Source organism: Meleagris gallopavo, chromosome 3, assembly GCF_905368555.1.
Source record: "Meleagris gallopavo chromosome 3, MGAL_WU_HG_1.1, whole genome shotgun sequence".
Lineage (NCBI taxonomy): Eukaryota > Metazoa > Chordata > Aves > Galliformes > Phasianidae > Meleagris > Meleagris gallopavo.
The window spans coordinates 49496286-49518758 of NC_139406.1; positions in this window are offsets into that span (position 1 = coordinate 49496286).

Consider the following 22473-nt stretch of genomic DNA (forward strand, 5'->3'; position numbering starts at 1 on the left):
ATCTGCATCCACATCTGCTTTCCTTACAATAGACAGAAGCTCCAGAGAAGTTTTCCCACCAATTACAGACCAGCTCACATCTTCCCCAATGCCATCTCCACCATGATTACTCACTGGAAAGCCTCTGTGTAGACTTTTACAATCAGGGCACTAAGCCCTTCTCCCACCACAACCAATGCACATCCACCCAGGTACTGATGAGGCAAGAGTCAGGCCTTCTTTCCCTTGCACCCTGGAATCCTTAGGGACTTTCCTGTCCAAAGTATTTTTACTTCTGCTCCACCCTGTTATTTTTCTTGACTTGATTTTTGTTCATTTTTTGATTTTTTTTCCCTTCAGATCTATTCAGCTTTCTCCTTATTCTGAGCCTTTGTTTTCTCTCTTCACATTCACACACTTGAGGCCAGACCTGCTGAGATACTGACTTTTGCTTTGACAATATGGTTTGCTTTTTATTTAAGACTCTGTGTTATGGGTCAATGCTAGTACACCCAAGATGATAAAGCCTCTGTTCTGAGCTTATGGCATAGAGCTGCAATGTCCAATTGAGGCTGCACAAAAGGCCATCAAGTTTGTGGTTTTATCTTGTTTTCACTGGCTAAAGGGCTTTTTATTTCCTGTTTTGTGCAAAGTTAGCAAAGCTACAAGTTTGACGGCTTGACTTCTCATGTAAACTGTTTGTCTGCAGCTCCAGTAAGAGTTTGCAATGCATTAGCTAATGCAATACAGCTTCTTCCAAGAAGTTTGCAGGGGTCAGGTGATTAACCTGTGTATTTTATAGAACATTTAAAGACACTGTGGTCTGAGGCCTCATAAAATCACGAAACTACCACTCAGTGGTGAACTACGGGTTGAAGCACAATGCTGAAATATTGCTGCATTAGAAATAGGAGGAAACTGTGTGAAATTTCCCCTTCTGATCTGCACAGCTGATAAAAACTCTGCATAGCAGCTTCCTATCTCATTTTCCACAGGCAGAGCTCACATTAGGTTGCGTTCAGCATCTTTGCAGAAGGCAGAAATCATCCTGCTGAGCCCTGCTCCACTTACACCATCCAGTTGGAAGAAATCATATCTGCTCTCAGTGGCAAAAGACAAGTCCTGCTTCTGCTCTGCAAGGCTTTAAACTGGCAGGGCACTCTCAGAGTCTCCTGTCAAGCTTGGAGGTTGCATCTTTCTTGTGAGATTGTTGAGCCTGGTGGAGACTCAGGGATAACCTCATCACTCTCTACAACTCCCTGAAAGGAGGTTGTGATGAGGTGGGGGTCGGCCTATTCTCCCAGGTAACAGTGATAAGATGAGAGGGAATGGACTCAAGTTGCACAGGATGTGAGGCTCAGGTTGGATATTAGGAGCAACGTTTTCTCAGAAAGGGTAGTGAGGCACTGGAACAGGCTGCCCAAGGAGATGTTCAAGAAACGTGTAGATGTAGCACTGAAGGACATGGGTTATTGGTCATGGTGGGGATGGATTGGTTGGACTAGATGATCCTAGAGGTCTTTTCCAACCCTAATGATTCAATGATTCTCTCCTGCATTTCCCTGGCACTATCTGCCTTCTCTGGGGAGCCCCAGCCAGGACAGCAGCAGGTTCCTCAGTTTTCCCTTGCAAGCTGAGTTTCTGCATCATACCTTTCTCTAGGGGCTGCAGGCAAGCTCTTCAGGGTCTTCCAGCTGGGAAGCCTGGCAGACAAAGTCATGCAGCAGCCCTGCTTTTTTAATCTCTGACCCATCTTAGTATCATAGCCCTTGAAAAGGTTTCCAAACGTCACCTGTGCCACAAAGCTTATCAAATGCCTGGCTGCAGCTGCTGCTGGTGGGCAGTGGTGGCAAATGAGGTAATGTGTTGGAGGCTGAAAAGTGCTCATGGCATGCAAAAAGCTCCACAGCACCTTCTCCCTTTAGGAGTGCTTTGGAAAGCCACTGTGGCCTGGGGACAGCTGCCAGAAGTAGGACTGCAAAGTCTGTTGCAAGTGCACTCCAGACATATGGTTGCTATCAAAAGTAGGGTGGTGTAAATAATTCGTTCATTCCCTAAACCAGAAGGAAAAAGAAAAAAAAAAGGAAGAAAAAAAAAAAGGAAGAAAAAAAATATTTGATTCAGATCAGACTGAAACAATTTTTTTGCTAGCCAAATGAAAAGTGGAGAAAAGCATAGTATGAGGCTGCAAGAAACATTTTAGTGCCTTTTGGGTAAGATCCAGAAAGACAGATATTTTCCACCTGTAAATAATTCAGGAGAAGAAAAAAGCGTTTGCAACTCACTTTTTCCAAAAAGACCATCAAGTCAATTAGGAGAAGCTGTATATTATTATAGCCCAAGAATAAGGAAGAGTGAAGGGCCAAGTCAGAAGAGCAGCACACATTAATGTTCTGGCATTTTCATGTGTGTTGTACGTCCAAACTGCTTTCTACCATCCTCTTAGCATGGCCAACAGTGACTGTGCTGGGCACAAGTGCAGAAGCCCACCTACAGTGAGTAGCTCCCAGGACTGAGTCTGAAATCATCATTTGAAATTTCTTGGCCCTTTATCCCCCACAAGTACTGGAAGTTTAACCCTTCTGCCATTTCCAGACGTCAATCAGGATGGTTATATTCTCCCTTCTCTGTACAGGCCCTCCAGAGCTACTCAATCTGCCTTCAGATGGGACTGTGTATCTGCCAAGAGAAAGTGAGTACTACACAGTGCTAATGGGGTGGATGCTGTGGGCAAAACAATCTGAACCATTGCAGCTGTAAGGCAAACCACTCTGGACCTCACCACAAAACCTCTTCTTCCAGTCAGTCGAGCTACCATGAATGTGTGCCCTGGTACCACTTTTAAGGATCTTCTGGTAAAACCAGAGCTAGTGTGACCACCTATATACTTCTCATTATGTTCCTGTAGCATTTTACTGCAGCTATTACTATGCTGTTCCTGGCTTTCAGGATGATTTTAATAAACCTCAGTCAGCATGCAGCTCTCCCCACTTCCTGAAAACACGCATTTTTGGGGGAAGAAAAAAAAAAAGAACAATGGATATTACCATTTAAAAGAACAAACCCCACCCCCACCCCAGAACAAACAAACAAAACAAACAAACAAACAAACAAAAAAACAGCATTGGAAGGAGGACTGCAAATTATATTAACAATGGGTAAAAAAAAAAAGTTGTTATTTAAGTGTGGTGACAAATATACCTGGTGTGAGAGATAAGATACACCAAATATAAATACTCGCATTTGATTCCTGTCAGTTGATTTATTTGCTAAACTAAGAGAGTATCGAACAAAATAAGAAAGATTTGATATCATCAACTTGTAAATAAGGAGGATGGTTATATCAGTAGACCTTGAGAATCTCATGCAAGTAGATACTTTTCATAATAGCACAGACACAGAAACCCTTTAAATTTCTAGAAACCCTGAAAAAATGATCAGAGTTCCTAGATATGTCCATTAAGATGCACTGAGTGTGTCATGATACAAAGGGCGAGTAGAATTTGAACCCATTATGTGTAGATCTAGACTTATATTTCCCTAATACCGCATGTTTTGAAATAAGATTACTTCATCTGAAGTAGTCAGTGGTTGTAGAAAGCATTTCAAGGGAATGGATTTCAATTGTAAAAGCCCATTTTAAGAATTATTCTAAAAATTATTGCATTGAACCTTCTGAGGAAAAAAATACCCATATGCTTTATGTTCAGGTTAGTTGTTTGTTGGTTATTTTTTTTTAAATCAGACCTCAGAGGAAAAATGTTTCCACACTTAAATGATTCCAGGTTTTTAGTGGCCCCACCCACCTCTAACCTAGGGTGGGGAAAAGTCATTATTCCTTCTTAGCTGATCTGGAAATTGGAGAATGGAAAAATCCTATGTGCTACTCACTTTGCAATGAAAATGGTGGAAATCCCTAATTTCCATGGATGACTGAAGTCACTGGCCAGCAACAAAGAAGGAGAAGGAAAAAGAGTCTAACAGAGCACTATTTATTCCTTTCTGTAGCCTCAAAGCCAGCTCCTTTTTCTTCATTCTGGTGCTATTCCTTCATACGGTTCAAAACTGGAATTTCCTTTGTTTTTCCTTTGTTTGTTTAATTGTTGTTGTTTGTTGGGGCTGTGTTGCTTCATTTTCTCTTTTTTAATGCCTGATCTTTAGCCATCAGCAGCTTTTGTTCTTTGGGTCCAGTCCTGTACCGCTGGATTTGATGACTGATTTGTCACTGGGGAGATGAAGTTTCATGGGAATCAGAGAGAGATCCAAAACTAAATAGATACAAAAGGTCGACAAAGAAAAGCAAGCATGAACAGAAGGGCAAGGGTTAAAACAAGTAAAACTGATGTGAGTTGTATTATATGGTGAGTGAATCATATGGATTATGGACCGAGGACTACATAATTAAACATGTAAGGTATCAAGGTAAAGTACCAGAATACATAAAGAGGATAATTTCTTTAGTCAGCAAATGGGCAATAACAGGAAAGAATTTTTGTCTTGGGATAGTGAGCAGTTGTATAAACATATGATGCAAAGGCTTTTTCAAATAGACATAACATTGCCATATGTTCCATCAAAAAACTGCAGAGGGACTTGGGAAAATCAGAATGATTTAAGAGGGACTATACACATCTCTGCCACCGCTTGGTTAGCTGAACACAGGCAGCCAAAGGTAAGGAGTGCTGTTAAACAAGGACATGTTAAGAGACCAGAGTGTGCCCCAGAGATCCCTGCGCTGAGATAATGAAAGCTCTCAAATGTCACCACAGAACTGCAGCTCTCCTTAAAATGTGGCAGAAAGACTGTGCTTTCTCTAGGTGCTGGGAGCTGACTGCATGTGGGATAGCTCTTCCCAATGGACACGAGAAGCCCATTAAAGTGGCTGCTTGTGATTGGAATTATAGTTATTGCGGCAGCTGAGACAAATCGTGGTGCACACTGATTTGCAGAAACAAGGGATGATGGCTTGAAGGTCCAGGGAACTGCACTGCATTTGCTGAATTTTGAAGCATAAAGTAAAAACAAAGGAGAGAGCCTGAATGATAAGCTTACGCTCTTTGCTTACTTCTGAAGCTCGTATTTTTAGCTTAATAAAAGGGACCTGCATGTAGCCCCCTACTCTCAGGGCCTGCACTATCTCACAGTCCTTGATTGGATTTGCCAAGATCTTACTTAAAGTGATGAGGAATTTGCCCCACTCTCTTCCTCCAGCACGGACAGGAACAGCAGACACAAATACCCAAAAGTTTTCTGAGAAATAGGAAAAAGATTGGGTCCAGATCGAGGCCTGGCTTTGAGCATGACCTCTCTGTCAGAAGGCCTTGACTTTACCCATGTGCAGCATATGCTGTTACCTGAGACTTGCGCCCTCTGGTTGTTCTCTAAGAGATGCATGCATGCAGCTTCCCAAATCCTTGGGAATAATTTTGCGTTTCAGAGGGACTATTAACATTAAAAAAAAAAAAAGAAAAATCAGGATTTTCTTCATTTTCTGATCATATATTATACCATATGGTAAAGGCCAGTCTAGCTAACAGGTGGCACTGACAGAACGCACTGTGAAGACAGCTGTGGGAGAAACAGTCTGCAGCACCGAACAAAAGTTACCCATTTGGGGAACCATTTTTTTTCCCCTGTACTGAAACATTAATTGATTCTTTTATATTCAGAAGCTATTTTCACTTATCCCAGACACTTAACAGAAAAAATAAAAAAGAAATAATGAGGAGTTTTGGTGTAAAAACACATTTCACCATAAAACAGGTTGATTAACTTGCAGACTTTAAAAAATTAATGTCCAATGGAAGGAACTGCTGACTGTTTAAATTAGATCTGCTTATTACAGCACTACAACAGAAACTAAATTAATTTTAAGCTTCAGAATGAAATTTTTATTTTTAATTTTTGTGGGTTGTAGAGGTAGAGGAAGTGGATGCTTGGGAAATTAAAAGTCCTCTATTTATCATAAACCATGCACAGTATAGCCAGCCTTAACGCAAGTTTTTCTCGGTACTCTAAACCTCTTGGACATTAACATAGAACTGCTGTCAGGAATTCCATTGCAATTCCAGGCTTTCAAGAATTTCAGTTCATCATATTTAATACAATCCCCCTAACAAAAAATCGCCACAGACGTAAACATTTTTAACCAAGATCACAGAAAAATCTACAAGTCAATCTGAAGTCACAGGCAAGATTTATGTACGTTCTTTAAATTAGCTTTGGTTTTCAAATAGAAAGCTTGTCAAATCATTGACACCTCACCTCCAACAACTGTATGTAGACACAAAAAATACCTTTAGAGACTGTTTGGAGTCAAGAAAGGCAGAGAAAGTTTATTCTGGCATGAACCCATGAAAATATCAAATTTATTCCTATTTAATTCCTTGACAGATTTTAGTAGAGCAAAATTGTTTTACTGAGAATATCCACTAAGCCAAGAGTAAGAGAAGGTTACATGAAACTATGACAGATAATTTGTCTACAGAGACAAGTTCCATCTCCTGTCCTCACTTAGTGCATCCCACAGCCACTGCCTTGGGGAAGGTCAGAGAAGGATTGGAGGGGAAGAGAGTGCTTACTGGGTCTCAACATGATCTCAGCGGGTGAACAAAAAAAGAGAACAGGAAAACATAGCCAGACAAAATGAAGTGGGTGAGCAAAAGCATGGGTTAAGAGAAAATCCAGCACCAGACAAGAAGATGCACAACTGAAATGTACTAAATTATTTCTGATGCCTTTGGTCTTTCTTAACTTCTCCTTGGGTTAAGGTAGAGCTATTGTAACTTTTAATCTGTTGTCTGAAAGACCTTTCTTTTGTTATAGAGGCGTGATAATGTTCATGGGGATGTACTGTTGCAGGGCTGTGTGGAGTGAGTACCACATGGACGCTGCCAGGCTGTGGTCTCAGTGACAAAGAAGCCCTTTGAACTCCTGTGCGTAATGATCACTCACCTGCACTGACTCTTAAATGCTGGGTATCGAGCCTTAGCTGTGCTCCTGCCTCTGAATCATCACTAATTTTTTTTCTTTCTTTTAATACTTTAAGAGGTCCTGAGAGGTCCCAGACACACAATCCAAGGAGAGGCAACCACTGCCTTTTGTGCCCAGTTAGATTTGGCAGGGAGGGTAGCTGTCGCAGCTGCTTCAAGTCCTGCCTTCACAGGGAAGGAGATGGGTTAGATCACTTCTTACACTCATTTATGCTTGGTCTTCTGCTGGAAGTGCCAGTGGCAGCACTAAGTGACAGCTACAGCATGTAATTTAAGCATCGGCACGGGGATTAGAAGGAGGTCAGGTACTTTCTTCCACAGCCATCACCTAATATTAACAACTTTCATTCACTGTCTAATCAGAGCCAGATCCAAACCTGTGACTGACAGATTTTTAATTGCTAGTCTCTTAAGTCCCACCATTCTTCTCTCTCACTGGGAGGTGTTTCCTTCAGCTTTTACTATGATGATTAAGGGTGAATTCTACTCTGTTAAAACAAATGTATTGATGTAGATATCTGAAGTGTTACTTTATATCTTTGATTTTTTTATATTTTTTTAAAAAGAGAATGAAAGAGATAAGACTATTGAAATACTATATTTTTGAAATAAAGAAAAAGGAAAGAAATATATCTTCATTTGAACTCATCTTCCTTTGAAATCATACCACACTCTCCTACTTTACTGCAAAAATAAAGAACATAAGAATGCAGGAGCAGTCTATCATGCCTCACCTCTTTTGCTTTCCAGTTTCTATTTGCTCCTTTATTTTCCATACTTTAAAATCTCATTTAGCATTCTCTTGAGAAGGAGAGCACAAGATTACAATCTAACGATTGTAATGAGAATGGGTTACGTTTGTGCCTTTTCCCATTTTCATTACAATCTTTGTGGCAAGAGTAATGTAACAGAATTTTTAATGTCTTATATATTGCATGAGCACTTTTTTTTCCGGCGAGCTCCTGCTACATTTCAATGGATGATGCTGTTACAGAGCATTGCAACTTTGATCTTTTTATGGCTTGCATTACGATCACATTGGCCATTTCACTCACTTCACAAAAGTGGAAAGTATTGTGATATACAGCTTGCTGCTACAAAAGCTAGCCATCTACAGATACCATACATATCTAGAAAATGGTTTTCCTCCAAATCTCATCCGTGACTGAGTACAAGACACTGACATCACCAAAGCCGTGTGTTTCTCTGAATGGTAGTATAGGACTTGTAGTTTGCAGAGTATGAACAGAAGAACAAAGCATCTGGTTTGCTAAAAAGTAGGAACAGCTCTTGGAAAAAGTGTGCTTCATGTGGCTGGCATGGCAGTGACTGAAAGAGGACTGAGAGATTTCCCAAAGCATGTAAACCTTCCTTTAAATCTTCCCATACTGATCATTGTCTGAGAAAAAGAAAGGTGTTGGGTGAGTATAAAATCTCAATAGACAAGGGATCAAGAAGGGTTCAGAGAGAAAATTGATGGCTAAACTGTGCTATAGAAAAAAAACAGACTCAAGCTAGAGTCTGTCTGTATTTATAATATGAAAAATGGCTAACAAAACTGATTCTTAATACCAGAGACCAACAGGGAAAAAGAAAAGAGTACTCAGATAGCTAGCTCAAGGGCAACATCCCTGAGGGGATCCGTATAGACTCTGTGACCAGCAAGGCTTCAAAGAGAAAGTCAGCTACAGCAGAGGGGGTGGTTCTACCTCTAAAGCTTTGCCTACTTCAGTGAGGTGAGTGTCCTTTTAGACAACACGGTCTGGTGGAAAAAGTGAAAGAGGACATCAGGGAAAGGAATGGATTCAAATTTGAGCATAAAATGAAGTTCAGACCAACATATTGACGTATACAATGTATAGTTTAATACAGACTAACACTACTGAACTTCCAAAAAAGCATTTCAAGATGCACATCTCCTTGCAAGATCAGAGCAGAAGAGAATGTCAGCAGATCTCAATGAGGTAGCTAGCACATGACAGTTTCATGTTCTTGGTTAAGAAGCTTTATTTCCTTGATGCATAGGATAGAATCTGGCATCCTTCAGAGAAATGTCTAAGGAGATACCCATTGCTCAGCAAGGCAACAGGTGAGGGAGAACGCCATCCTCATTATAATAATACTCAACAGACAGCCTGCAGGTTTTGAAATGGATGATCCCATTCACGAAAAGACACACAAGGCTAGATTTCACACTTTACCCATTGGAATCTAGTTTTAACCCTACCACTTTTTGTGTGCAACTTCTTCTGCACTTGATATAAGCCGGGCACATCTACACTGAAGCTCATTTTTTTCCCTTGGAATCTAAATTTAACACTGCAGACCCTGAGGATAAAACCAGTTGAGCCCTTTAGAGGGAAAACGTTCATCCTCTTTATCAGAGTGGCTTTCCCGGTGGCTTTCGCTTCAGTGAGAAGAGTGTCTGGGATAATTGCTCTTTCCACAGAGGATCAATACTGTGTAATTAATCAAGATGAAATCATTCTTTGCACTTCTCCAGGTTTCATCCTTGAGACATATTCTCAGATTTGCTGGCTCCTGGAGATAGCAACACGCTCTTACCGCACAACGCCAAAACACCCTGGAGGCAAAACCATCACAATCCAGCTGTCCAGAGCCTCACCTGACATATCTTAATAGAAGAAAAGAGACAAAGCCCAGATGCCTCTTTATTAGGATCGTCCTCTCTCTGTGGAGACAACAAGGCTTCAAAATCTACCGTCATCAGCATAATATTGGCGTCAAGGGACATTATTCCCTCCAAGGAAACATGCCACCAAACTTGCAGTGATTATAAAGCAGAAGCATGCACTGTGGAAATACACCCAGCAGAACCCCACATCACAGTGATAATAATTCAGTTAACATTTCTGTGGTTTGCACAGTTTGCTTAGCTGTGACTGATCACATGCATCTCACATTCCTGTTTCTTCTCTTTTACAACATAAGCATATATTTTAATCCACTGATTTAAATGAAATGGTATAGAAAGTCTTTAAAAAAAACTTTATTGGAATAATCAAAACGTAAAAATTTAATATTAAAGTCATTTTCATCTCCAGTGGGTCAGATTTTTTTTGAAATTCAAAATGCCAGAGGGGAAAAACAAATGAAAAGACTATTGAATCAGTTCTAATGGATTTAAGACAAAATGAAACATTTCAAGCACTTCATTTGACCTGGAAATGTTCCCCTTTTAATATATATGGTTCTGTTTCATCCTAATTTGGGCTTAAAATGCTGGAATTTGTCACAGTCAAATTTCAATTCTCTACTTATGTTTAAGATTCTCCTCGCCTGTCAGGTTCTCTATTCCTCCCTACTAAACACAGTCAAGACAAAACATCTTCTAAAAAGGCTGTTGTCCATTCTGGCATCACTGAAATGAAGTAGCTGGTGAAAACAATTATAAATAATATATCCAGTTGTGTTTATTACAGAAAGATATTAAAAGAATGACTGGAATTTTCCATTGGTTTGGGTAAGCAGTGAAGACATTTTAGGAGACCAAACAGCACTGGCTCAAATGATCATGTTTTGATTCAGTTTACATTAAATGGAATGATAAACAAAAGTAAGGTTGGAACTAATGTTCTGCATTTCAAAAGGGCAAACTCTGATGGACTAAGTGCTCTGAGCACCCTAGCTGCCCAAGTAAACACTTTTGTGTGCCTCCATGCCTTGAATGGGGAAGAGGCTGAAGGATTCTTAGAATCTCTGGTGCTAATAAGATCTCAGAGCTGTATTCTTGGCAACATGGGAAAAAGAAGGATCATAGAATCATATAATCATAGAATGGCCTGGGTTGAAAAGGACCACGATGATCACCCAGCTTCAATTCCCCTGCTATGTGCAGGATCGCCAACCACTAGACCAGGCTGCCCAGAGCCACATCCAGCCTGGCCTTGAATGCCTCCAAGGATGGGGCAAGGATCTATGAACCTGCTGGATAAAGTCACTTACAGAGCCTGCAGATCAAACTTTATTGAAGGTAATGACTTTGAAGAGAAGGGCAAATGGAAGACAGACGGTGGGAATGAGGTTTAACCATACTAGAAATAACAGCAAAAATCTAAGAGTTTAGTCCTCTCTATTTGGGAGGAACTAGGTAATCTCATTCAGAATTCAGACAGAACTGGTATGTGAAACTACAGAAACAGACACAGGTATTCATGACAAACCTACCAACTCGTGGGATTAAACTCAGTGCCTTCAGTTAAGAAGGAGAAAAAGAAAAGATCTGTCAATTACTAGTTAGACCTGAAATGTCTGAAGACTTTGGAACAAATTTTGGAAAAAAAGAAAAGAAGTAATTTAAGCCATGGAGATAAACTGGGAATGTACTAAAAAAAATTACCAAAGGGCTTGAGTACGCTAAAGATAAGTTTCCTTAGAATAACTTTGTGGGATTTTTATAAGATAACTGATTTTCAAGACAAAGGAAATGTGTTAGATCTAATTTAGCTGGGCTTTAGCAAAGCATTTAATAAGGCACCAGATGGGAAATCATTTCTTAAACTGGAGAAAATAGGGACACACAGAGGAACTGTTGAGTGGGAGTCTGCTGAAAGGAAGACAACCATTGGTGATACTAAAAGGAGAAGCATTGGGCTGAAAGAGAGACATGAATGAAATTTCTCCATGATCAGTTTTGGGATCATCTTTTTCTCTATGGGTATAAATGGGAAGGGTGATGACTTTTGAGGTCCTGAACTGGACAATAATTGTCTATAGCTAAGATAACGTGTCAATACAGAAGAGGATCGAGGTAGCAGGCAGAAAGAAGTACTTCAGAATATGCAACACAAGGTCCTGCATTGAGAGACTGACACCATAGTTGCTGTAAACAGACCTCTCATCATCTGAAAATGACTGCAGTGTGGTTAAGCTGGTAAACAGCTGATGACAGCATGAATGGCTCTAAGCTGCCAATGGAACTCACCCCTGCAAAGGCAAAATTATCCTATGACAGGTAAGACAGTCCCAGTAGGAATAAGAAAGTGTAAAGATAACGGTACAAAGCAGAGCTGCAACAAGATCTGAAATACCATCTACTCTTTTGGCTGTCTATATTTAAAAAAAAAAAAAACAAATCCAAGCTTCAGTTGACAAAAAGAAGAATACTAAGATGCTTATTCAACAGTTTTTTCTAGAGAAGCTCGAGTTTGGCTTGTTCAGCTAGCAAAATGAAGTCTGAAAGGCCGCAGAATTCCCCTCTATGGATTCACTGTGTGTAAATACCTCTTATAGGAGGAAAAGTAAGTCTAATTGAGTCATCCACTGGGCAAGAGCAAATGGATAGAAATTGGCCTGAAATAAAATTGATCAGAAACATAGTGAAAGAAGATCTAACCCAGTTTCTAACAGCCTTCCAAATGAAAAAATAAAGGTCAACACTCTGACCTGACAATTTCTTCCAATGGGGAGTTTGGCTCCTTTATGGCAGAACTTGTATGACATGGTATCTGCAAATCCTGATGTTTCCAGCTCCCCATTAGACTGATGTTCCCTACTTCCAGGTATGCATCAAACAGAAATGTATGCTTCACACCTTCAGAAAAGGATTACAGTTCTACATATACGGTCATACAAACTGTAACATGCGGAAGATTTTCTTTCTGACTGAGAAAGAAGTAGAAGGAATTCATAGGGGCAGTGTGAGACAAGGTCACTGTGGAGATCAGAGAATAGATTTCAGAGACAATGGTGCTGGGGGACACTGACGTGGCATTTATCTGCCATCTCTTCTCATTAGCCCTCAGTACTACAAGGAGTGAAATGCAAGTTACGTATGGTCTTGCAACAGACTGTAGAAAACAAATTCTTTTTAACCACATTATTGTGCCTTTAAAAACTAAATGCCTTTTTTTTTCTTTTTTTTTTTTTTTCTTTTTTTTTCAGGTGGAGGAATTAAAATAATCTGAAACAAAGGCGGGAATGACATTTGATGTCATGAATATTGGAAACATCCATAAAACGTATTGGTTTGATGGTTGGAGGAGAAAATAGGTTAGTAGAGAAGTGAAAAACAGCTTGGAAAAAATGCTGCTATTAGCAAAGAGGAAAGAAGAGGTAATAAAACAGTGAAACCAATTAGAAAAAGGGCACAAAAATGCTATAGGAGAAAGAAAGGATGAGGAGGAACAGAAATGAATAAATTAGAGGCAAGAGCAATGTCCAGGGTAAATCTGGCATGAAGTACCTAATCAATGGCAATGTCCACTCCTGGGGAATGCAAAAGGTCCTGTCAGGGATGGAGTTAGTGAAGGCTTTGCAAGTAACCCAGATGTGCTCCTTCATCCCATCGGTGATTTAAGCTGAGATGTTGGTCTGGTGGTTGGCTTAGAGGTATGAACTCATTTCTGCTGATGAACCTTTAGCAGAGGGGTAGGACTGATAGCTGAGGAGGAAGAGGAAGAAAAATTGAAAGAGATATTAAAACTCTAAAACAAGATGCCCCGAAGGTTACCCAACAGAACTGCTGATGAACACACCAGGACTCAGAGAACTGGAGCACTGCCATGAGAACAAGGGAGAAAAAGGATTTTGGAAGCTCCACTGAGAGTGAGGTAAACAAGCAGTCAGCTGTGACAAAGAGCCGAAGCAATGAAGAGGCATAATAATATATAACGCTATTTCAAAACAACAGATGGGAATAGGGAATTGATAGTGAAGCGATTAATACTAGCAGTGAAAGAACTAAACACCTTTAAAATGCACAATATTTAATAAGAGTGAAGCCAGACTCATAGCGATCCATAAATTAACAAAGAATAACACGTACAGTGGCAAAATGGAGAAAAGGCAAAATGAATCAAAATATACACCAAGAACCTCTTATAGAAAGGAGAATGGCTTTAAGCTATAAAGAAGGGGGTAAGACTGAACCTTGGAGTAAAACCTGTAGACGCAAAGTGAGAGCTGTGTCTCTCCAAGCTAGTCAAAAGCTAGCAAGTCCCTGCAACAGCATAGAAACAAATGGGCAACCTTCACTGCTACCCTAGCTGTACATGGATCTGTACATGGATCTGTACATGTACATGTATCTGCCCCAGACTTCAAATTTAACCCAGAAAGTTAGGCTGACACTATTTATGTGGCGCCTGGCTTATGTTAAAGCATTGTCAGTCCATTCCTCTGAGCTCTCTCCCAGCTGAGGCTTGATAGGGATACTCAGCCCCAGAAACCCGGCAGCCCACCCTGTTCTCAGCAAAAGGGCATGTAGCAGAGGCAAGACTCAGGAATCAAGTGACCGATTTGTGTTGCTGATCCTTTAAAAAATCATTCTTAAATTGATTTTGGAAGTATTCATGATTTTTACTTCTGCATTCCCTAGAATTCATTTTTCCTGCACTGAAATTTTAGATTGCATTTATCATTGAATCATATCATGGCTTGGGTTGGAAGAGACCTCAAGGCCCACCCAGTCCCACCCTGTGCCATGGGCAGGGCTGCCACCCAGCAGCTCAGCTGCCCAGGGTCCGTCCAGCCTGGCCTTGAGTGCCTGCAGAGATGGGGCACCACAGCTTCTTTGGGCAGCTGTGCCAGTGACTCACTGCTCTGTGGGTAAAAAATTTGTACTGAGGTTCCAGCAGCTAATGTTGACATTATAAACTGCATATACAAATTCACTGTTTCCATGAACAAATTAACCCATGGGTGTGCAGCTTTATACAATTTGATGCTTATTAACACAATCTATATAACTATTAGGGAGTTGACTGAAGGGAACTTGCTAGAAAGAGAGAGAGCTGGAGCTGTGCATTTCTGCCAGCTCCTGGTGAAACTGTGGGTGTCTCATGAGTTTTTACGTGGTTACAATGAAAACATGGCTAAAGAAAATACTAAATGTAGTTGTCAGCTAATGTTCAACAGAGAAACAAGGGTAAAGATGCAGAAGATTAGAAGTGATACATATTGACAGCATCTTATTAGAAAGCCTAAGGATAAAGGCTGTTCATCACAAGCAATTAAATTACAGATTTGAAGCTACCATTTCTCAGCTGAGATACAGCAACTGCGCTTTTATTTCCCTGACAGTTCTAAAGGTAAAGAAAAAGATGAAGGTATACCAGCCAACTCCAGATAGTGCAATTTCTAGTTGGTTGAGGTATGCCTGGATTGTGATATTTGGGGACCAGAAAGCTAGTATTTTCCACCCTTTTAAGGGGAAGAAAGGTTTGGTCAGATTTGTTCAGGTCTTCCTTCGTTTTCTTTTTCTTTTCTTTTTCTATTCTTATTTTTCCTCTTGCTGCTAAACAGCAAATCCTCCATCAGGTTGCCAAGATGTTCAATATGACAAGAGTCATTTTATGTTTTTGCGTGCTAGATATGCTTTTATATTGCTGTAATGGAACCATTTGAGAAAACAATTGGGAGAAATTAAAAATATGTATTTAAGAAAGAATTAAAAAGGAAAGGAACAGATGTGTACCATGCATGACATATGAACTTTCTAATGCAAAGGAAATGCATTTTTGACAACAAAAGGCTAAGTAGTACATAGACATCAGCACTTTCCATTCTTTTTTTTTTTTTAGACATGCATTTTAGATATACATAAATTATTTCTCCTTTTGTTTTATCCTTTTTAAAAAATCAGAATATTCAAACATCCTCTTTAAGAAGCAGAAGAGGATGAAAGATTGCATTTGGCAGGTCTCTTTTGTGCTGTAATTTGTTTCTTTATGGAAATGCAGCAAAGGGTGACTTTTATTATGTGTTAGGTAAGAATCTGCATAGAGCAACTTCCAGCTGTTGACCATGCGATTAGGCCATTAAAGTGCAAAAATCGCTGTTTACAAATACCCGTAATTACTATAATTTTCATGCAAAAACCTACACTCACCTAAAACCAGACCACATGCCAGTTCTTTCCTGGCCAAAATGGCTATTTCTTTCTGTCTTGAAATCTCAGTCACATATTGAAAAAATATCTGCAGAATAAAATATATTTTGACTGCAGAAATAGATTTTGCATGAATAGACTCCTGAGGCATCCAACAGTTTCAATAATGTTTTCTATTCCAGGGGAGCAAAAAATATTTTTCCTTGATAGCATTTATTTTATATTCACTGCACTGGAATTACTTTTTCAAAATTCTGCCAGCAAAGACTTATCGTATGTGGGTGCCATTGCTGTAACATAAAGATAAGGATGGAAGCTTATTCCACTCATAAGCTCATGAGTCTGTAAATTGGAACTATCCTTCATAGTACAATGCATTTTACCAGTCCAAATATTTTTCTTAAAGACAAGACAGGAGTTTTTTTTTCTTGGAAGTATTTTCCTTCAGTGACTTAAGGAAGCATATTCATGGACTGCTTGTGAAAGGCAAGACACAAACAATGTGACACTGCTGGCTTCTCTGGACTGGAGAAGAGCCGGCATTATTTCAACAGTTTCAGAATCAGTCACTGGAGCAGCTGCCTTAAGCAGGAAAAATGTTGTCTGGGGAGCTGGAGATAAGGTAAGATAGAAACAAGGACCTCAAAGGACAGAGATGCATCCTAATTTAATGATCCAGGTGCAAATAAATGGCTCCACTCATTTCAAAAATGGGACAGGCGACATATCTGGATCTGAATTTGGATTAAATCATCAGGTATGCTCAGGCCTGTGATTTTGTTACTGGCCAAATGGCTATGATTATTACAATCAAACGTGGTAATACAATGACATTTTACCTAGGGGCAGGCACACAGGTGAGATTAAAATGAGAACTGACTCCAGCTTTCACCAGGAAATCGAGTCTAAACCTTTTTGAAGTTAAACATTTTGATACAGAATTTTTCAGCAAAAGGCTGACCTGCATAAAACAACTGAATCCTCAGTGTACTGTGAACGCTTTGTGTTCACAGTTAAATGGTTCCAGAAATGGGAACCTGATTAACTTTGAAATTTCTATCTTCCCCTCACAAACAGTGGTTCAGCTCCTCTCATGGCTGCAGAAGTTTGCTGGCAGCCCATGGTATTTTGATCACGGCCCTGTCTACATGTACCAGGAGCAGAAATAATGATACAATGGTAAGAGCCCTAGTGGTTGGCCAGAGTTGGATCCCTCTCCAATGCTATTAGTGATGAGGCTCAAACAATAGCAACTGTGCTGGGGAATTGAAGGGAAGAAAAGGCTGGTGATGTCAAGAACTGTCTGGTTCTCTTTAAGCCATTGTTCTCAGTATTGTGATGTTAAACCTCTTCTGTATTATGGGCTAAATTATGAGCTTCTCAGAAGTCTTTGCCCATCAAGGGACAACATGTTCCAGCCAATTTCAGATTTCCAGCCAAAGGGAGTCATAAGTCATCTGGTCTGATCTCCCCTATAATCATTAAGATGCTGCTATGTTCCATCCACGTACCCTTCTATTTGCCCAAAGCCGTTAGTTAGACAAAAAATACCTCTACTTTTAGAAGACTCAACTGTGGCCTACTGCTCATGACCAACGCATGAGGTTTCCATATCTGCTGGGTACAGAGTACCAGACTGCAACAGAGGATGATAAAATCCAAATCTTCCAACTTGCCAGTCTGTCCTGGAGGGCAATGTCCTGCTGATAAATCTGATCATACAGCCAACCCTCCTCTTCTTCCAGTGGGTCCTTATATGAGCTCAATTGGCCTGTGCCCATGCCCGCAGTACAAGAGCCTACATTTGGAGGCTGAACAGGCCCAGTCCTGCTGCATGTCAGCACTCATGGCTCGGCCCTTTTTTAGCCCTACTAGAGTCATGCTTTCAGGAGGAGACATGTTTGACAAAGAAACATTTCCAAAAGACCTGTCATCAAACAGTGCATCTGTTAGCACACTTTCTGAAAGCTGGATTGTTATGGTTCTATGGGTCTCAATGCTGAATAAAGTCTTGTTGTTGTAGGGCTGAATCATTAAACCATCAGATCTGCCCCAAAGAGCTTACAGCAGGCCTATGAGACACGGAGAAAAGATGATAAACCAGCAGGGTAAGTCCAAGGTTGCAGAGAGATGATAATGATAGATGTAATAAGCAGCAGTAACAACATACAAACTATCATGCCACTGCCCTTTGTTAGCCCAGATTTGAACCCTTGGGTTTTGCTAATTATAATGACACAGTAAGAGCTAAAAGGGGAAATTACCCACCAAAAATGGTTGTTAACCACTTCAGCTCTACATCCATGCTGCATATTCTGTGCTTTGCTCTAATTGTTCAGTAGAGGCTCCATTAAAGTCAGTGGAAAGTCAGGGTGTCCCTGGTGAATTAGACTGCAGCAAAGTAGTTTAAATTTAATCTAGAGTTGGATTTAACACATTTAAAAGAGAGCAAATTCACTGTTAAGTCTAACCATCCAGTCAATACTTCAAGATGATGGTTCTTACTCTGGCACTGCTTTTTTATATTCTGACAGAAGGCAGAAATTATGTCCATGATCATACCATCATTACTGGCTTTGGTTGAGTTTTTCAAGCACAAAAGAAAGCCAGATGCCCTGTGCTCAAAGAACTACTGTGGGATTTTGGCACTTCTTTGAAAACCCCATGTATATTCAGCAAAAGGTAGAACAGTACACCAGAAACACAATTTGTAGAATATTACATACGAATGTAGAGTTAGAAGAGCTATTCCCTGGCACTCACTGTCAGCTCCAAAACACCAACCAGTGATTCTATAAATAAACCAGTTCAGCTCCATCTTCAGAATACTTCTTTCTTTCACCACTCTAATTGGAAGACCATTTCCTAAGCTTGCTGCTCTGCTGTTCAGTTAAGATGTACCCAATTTCCAGCCTGAATTGATTCAAGGCCAATTTATGCCCATTTCCTCCCACATGAGTTTTGCCTTTTTGCTTTCATGGGCCTTCAGTTTTCCTGGTGTTAATCCTTCAGCATCTTTATGGATGAATGCCACTTGTATGAATACATAAGTAACAGAGAAACAGCATTCCTGTTAATGCTGACCAGCAGAAGTGCCAGAGGGGACACAGACTGAAGGGCAGAAGTGCTGTGGGAACAGGACAGGAGCTGAGCAGAGTCCCGGCATCACTGGCATGCACCCTGCCTTCATACAATCCCAAATCTGGTGCATGGCTCCTGCTGCAAGTCAGTCATTGCCTCCTCGGGCAAGGACGCAGCCCGTCGCCCTAGGCTTGCGCCTGAAGATTGCTCAGGCTTCTGCCATCTGCCTCTGTTTTTCCAGACAAAATAAGCTATGTTTCTGGGTTTCTTGTAACGAGATAGGCTGCTTCCCCCGGTCATTCTGGCAGCTCTTCTCTTCTCCGTCTCCAACCCAAAATTGCTCATCTTTACGCGTACTTCTGAGAGCTTCGTCATGCCCCAAAGAGGCACATGCCTGATGTGCCCTGAAACCACCTTCACTTTCCCACCAGCCCCTCCACGCTGGTGAGCTACACTGTGTGCAGACAGACATGTCCCCTTTGTCTGTGCTCTGCGCTATGCTTGCTCTGATCCAGAAGCTGTTTGATGGCGTGAGTGTTATATTATTCCTGAATTAACACACTCTGCCTCCCAGTGGGCCTTATTAGCTCCGGCACAAACCTCTCTAACACGGCTGTATGGTTTCTGTCCCGGAGACAGTTCATAATCTGGCCAGTTTGCAGTATCCATCCATCTGCCCCTTCCATATAGATATAACACAGTATTCCTGTGATTAGACAGGATACCTTGTCTCTTGCCTTTTCAACACTTTCTGGCTGATTATTTTCTTCTTAGAGAAGAAATGGATATTACCAAAGCCTGAAGCGTATGTCTCTGTACTTTGCAGGTATGTGCTACTCAACAGTGCACAACTCCATCCCACCCTAAAGTTTGGCTCTACCCATATGCCCCTCTTTCAGCAGTTACAAAGTTAGTCAGACAATAATTTTCAACAGAAAACTTTACTGCTCATATAAAGCTATTACCAGTAAAGAGCTCAGAACTTCCATATGGGCTATCCAGACTCTTCTGTCTTGCAGTGATGGGATCACTAATTCTGAGGTACGAGCCACATGACTGTGCAAGGGAATCTGAAACATTAATGCCGCAGCCTGGAAATCATTCCAGATATTTCAAATCTCAGCCCCATTGGATCCCATTTCACAATCTGAGAGCTGCATGTTCAACCCAGAAGAATACCTGTGCTCCCAGTACGTACACCTTTGCTGTGATTGTTTCTGCCCTTATATATTTCTGTACTGTTTCTGTTAAAGTTACCTGGGTTCAGGTTCTTTCTCCCACAACTTATATATGATTTAAGTGGCTGAAAATATCCGTGAAATGGAGATATACCTCTTCATTTAAAACTGGAACCTTTCTAATGACTACATTAGTACCCAGGGTCCTGTGAACACTTGAGACATCCTTGGTCTTAAGCAGTACAGCCTTGAAGAGCCTGCTAGTCAATAAAATAAAATACCCATTCTCTTTAATTAACATATGAAATAAACACAATCTGTGACACCTAGTGTGCAGCAGCAATTAAGAGGCATTGCTTAGTTAAACCTCCTAATACCTCATTTAAATATGCAATTAAGGGATAATTGCCTTCAATCAATAAAAAATTGAAATATTTTGCAGGGACCTCAGTTATTTTTTTGGTGAGGCTTTCTACTTTGTATTTGGCCTGGGCTAAGCTTCCAAGTCGTACAGCACTTGTTAAAGAAACATTATTCTTTTCAGCATTCCACTGATTTATGGCTCTTATGCATCCTGCTAGTATCATGAGAGTCTCTTGTTAAGCCTAAGCATTTATTTTTGTGTTATCAATAATTTCCACTTCTTTCAAACTATCCATTTATCCAGTCTAAGCTCTTCTTGAACCATTTCACTTTTCTGGTCCACACAGAACAGAAGTGTCCCTTTGTGCATGCCTTTACATTCTGAGCTTCCTCTCAGACACCTTAGCAATTCTTTTATATTGTAATTGTTCTCCCGTTTTTCAGTATCTGTTTGCAAACAAGCAGTACTTCACTTGTGAACAAGTGCTCGCAATTCAGATCATATATCCAGCTTTCCTCCCTTCCTACACACAAATCAATCCTCAGTAAAATGAGACAGATCTATGAATCAAGCAAGAAACAAAGTCAACCATTGCCTTCCCTCTCAAAGCTGGAAATTAGCAATGCAAATATACAGGCTCATCTAAGAGGTCCTTGAGTGCACTCCATCATGGTACCTCACACTATCATCATACACAGAACAATCAGAATAAAGGAGGAAATACTGTCATGCTTGATAATTGAATTACGTGGTTGAAGAGACGAGACATGAGAAATGAATGAGATGAGGAAAAAGTAAGAGGTAAATCTTAACAGGCATTTAGAGGCATCTAAGGAACACCCAAGAAAACAATGTACTGCCCTGGAAGGGAAACCTCAGTGCAGTCTACAGTCCGTGTTGTTTTACAGCTAGCTGTGTAGGCTGCTAACATCACATTATCTGAACAACGCTTCGCCAGCCATTGCAGAAGTCAAAACCTCCATCTGGACTATTTATGTTATGGAGAAAAGCCAGAAAGGAAAGGAAGTGTTGCTTGAGTTTAGGAAACGAGGGTTCAATTCTGACCTTCTCTGTACCTGCCAATCAATCATTTCACCTCTTCATGCCTCTCTTTCCCATCACATTAATTCTTTTGGTCTGAAAGTCTGACCAAGCTAGTTTCAAATATGGACCACATATTACCAGAGCTTTTTGTTTACCTGAGTGTTAAAAGTCACGCTGGACTTAAGACATACCTTTAATTAAAAACTTTGCCTAACAAAATAAGACTTGATGCTGCTGCAGTTTCTTTCATGCGCACACACTTACTGCTGGAATTTTTCTGTGGTTTTCAGAGATTTTATACATAGCAATCAATACATGAGAATGGGTTGTATGGCCACCTCCAGATCTTGAAAGCCAAAGAGCATAGTTTAAGTTTTTATACTCAGTTTTTTGATGTATAAATTCTTGCTGAAGTAGTATATTAATTAATGTGTCCTGTCTTCTTGCTCTCTTCACTATATTATGCTGTCACTAAGCAGTTCAGCAACATTTACCTACTGTGCTGAAATACATACACAGATAAATAATAAGACTGGAACTGTGAATATGAACAAAAAGATGATGCACTGACACTGCCTAAGGAAGAGTGAAACTTCTGGATTGCAAGACATCTAAACTGTGATCATTAGGAGGACCTGTATATCATTTAAGTAATTATGAGCTCTATGACTTCAATCACTTTGGGAACACCCATTCTTTCTTATGCTGTCTAACTAGGTCAGAGACTTACACTCTCTAGACAGTTGAAGATTGGCAGGTTTAGTCAGATGATGATTTCTCTTCTTCCAAAGACATTTTATCAGGATAAGCGACAGATTCACTCAACTAATAGAAATATTTTTGCTCCCTTCTTGATTGTATCTGATGGTAGTTACTGGGCACCCATTCCTGTTCTCACACTCTTAGAATGGCTGATGTCTTGCAAAGAACACGTGAAGCTGTGTTATATGATCCACAGACAAGCAGGATACATTGATTCTTGCT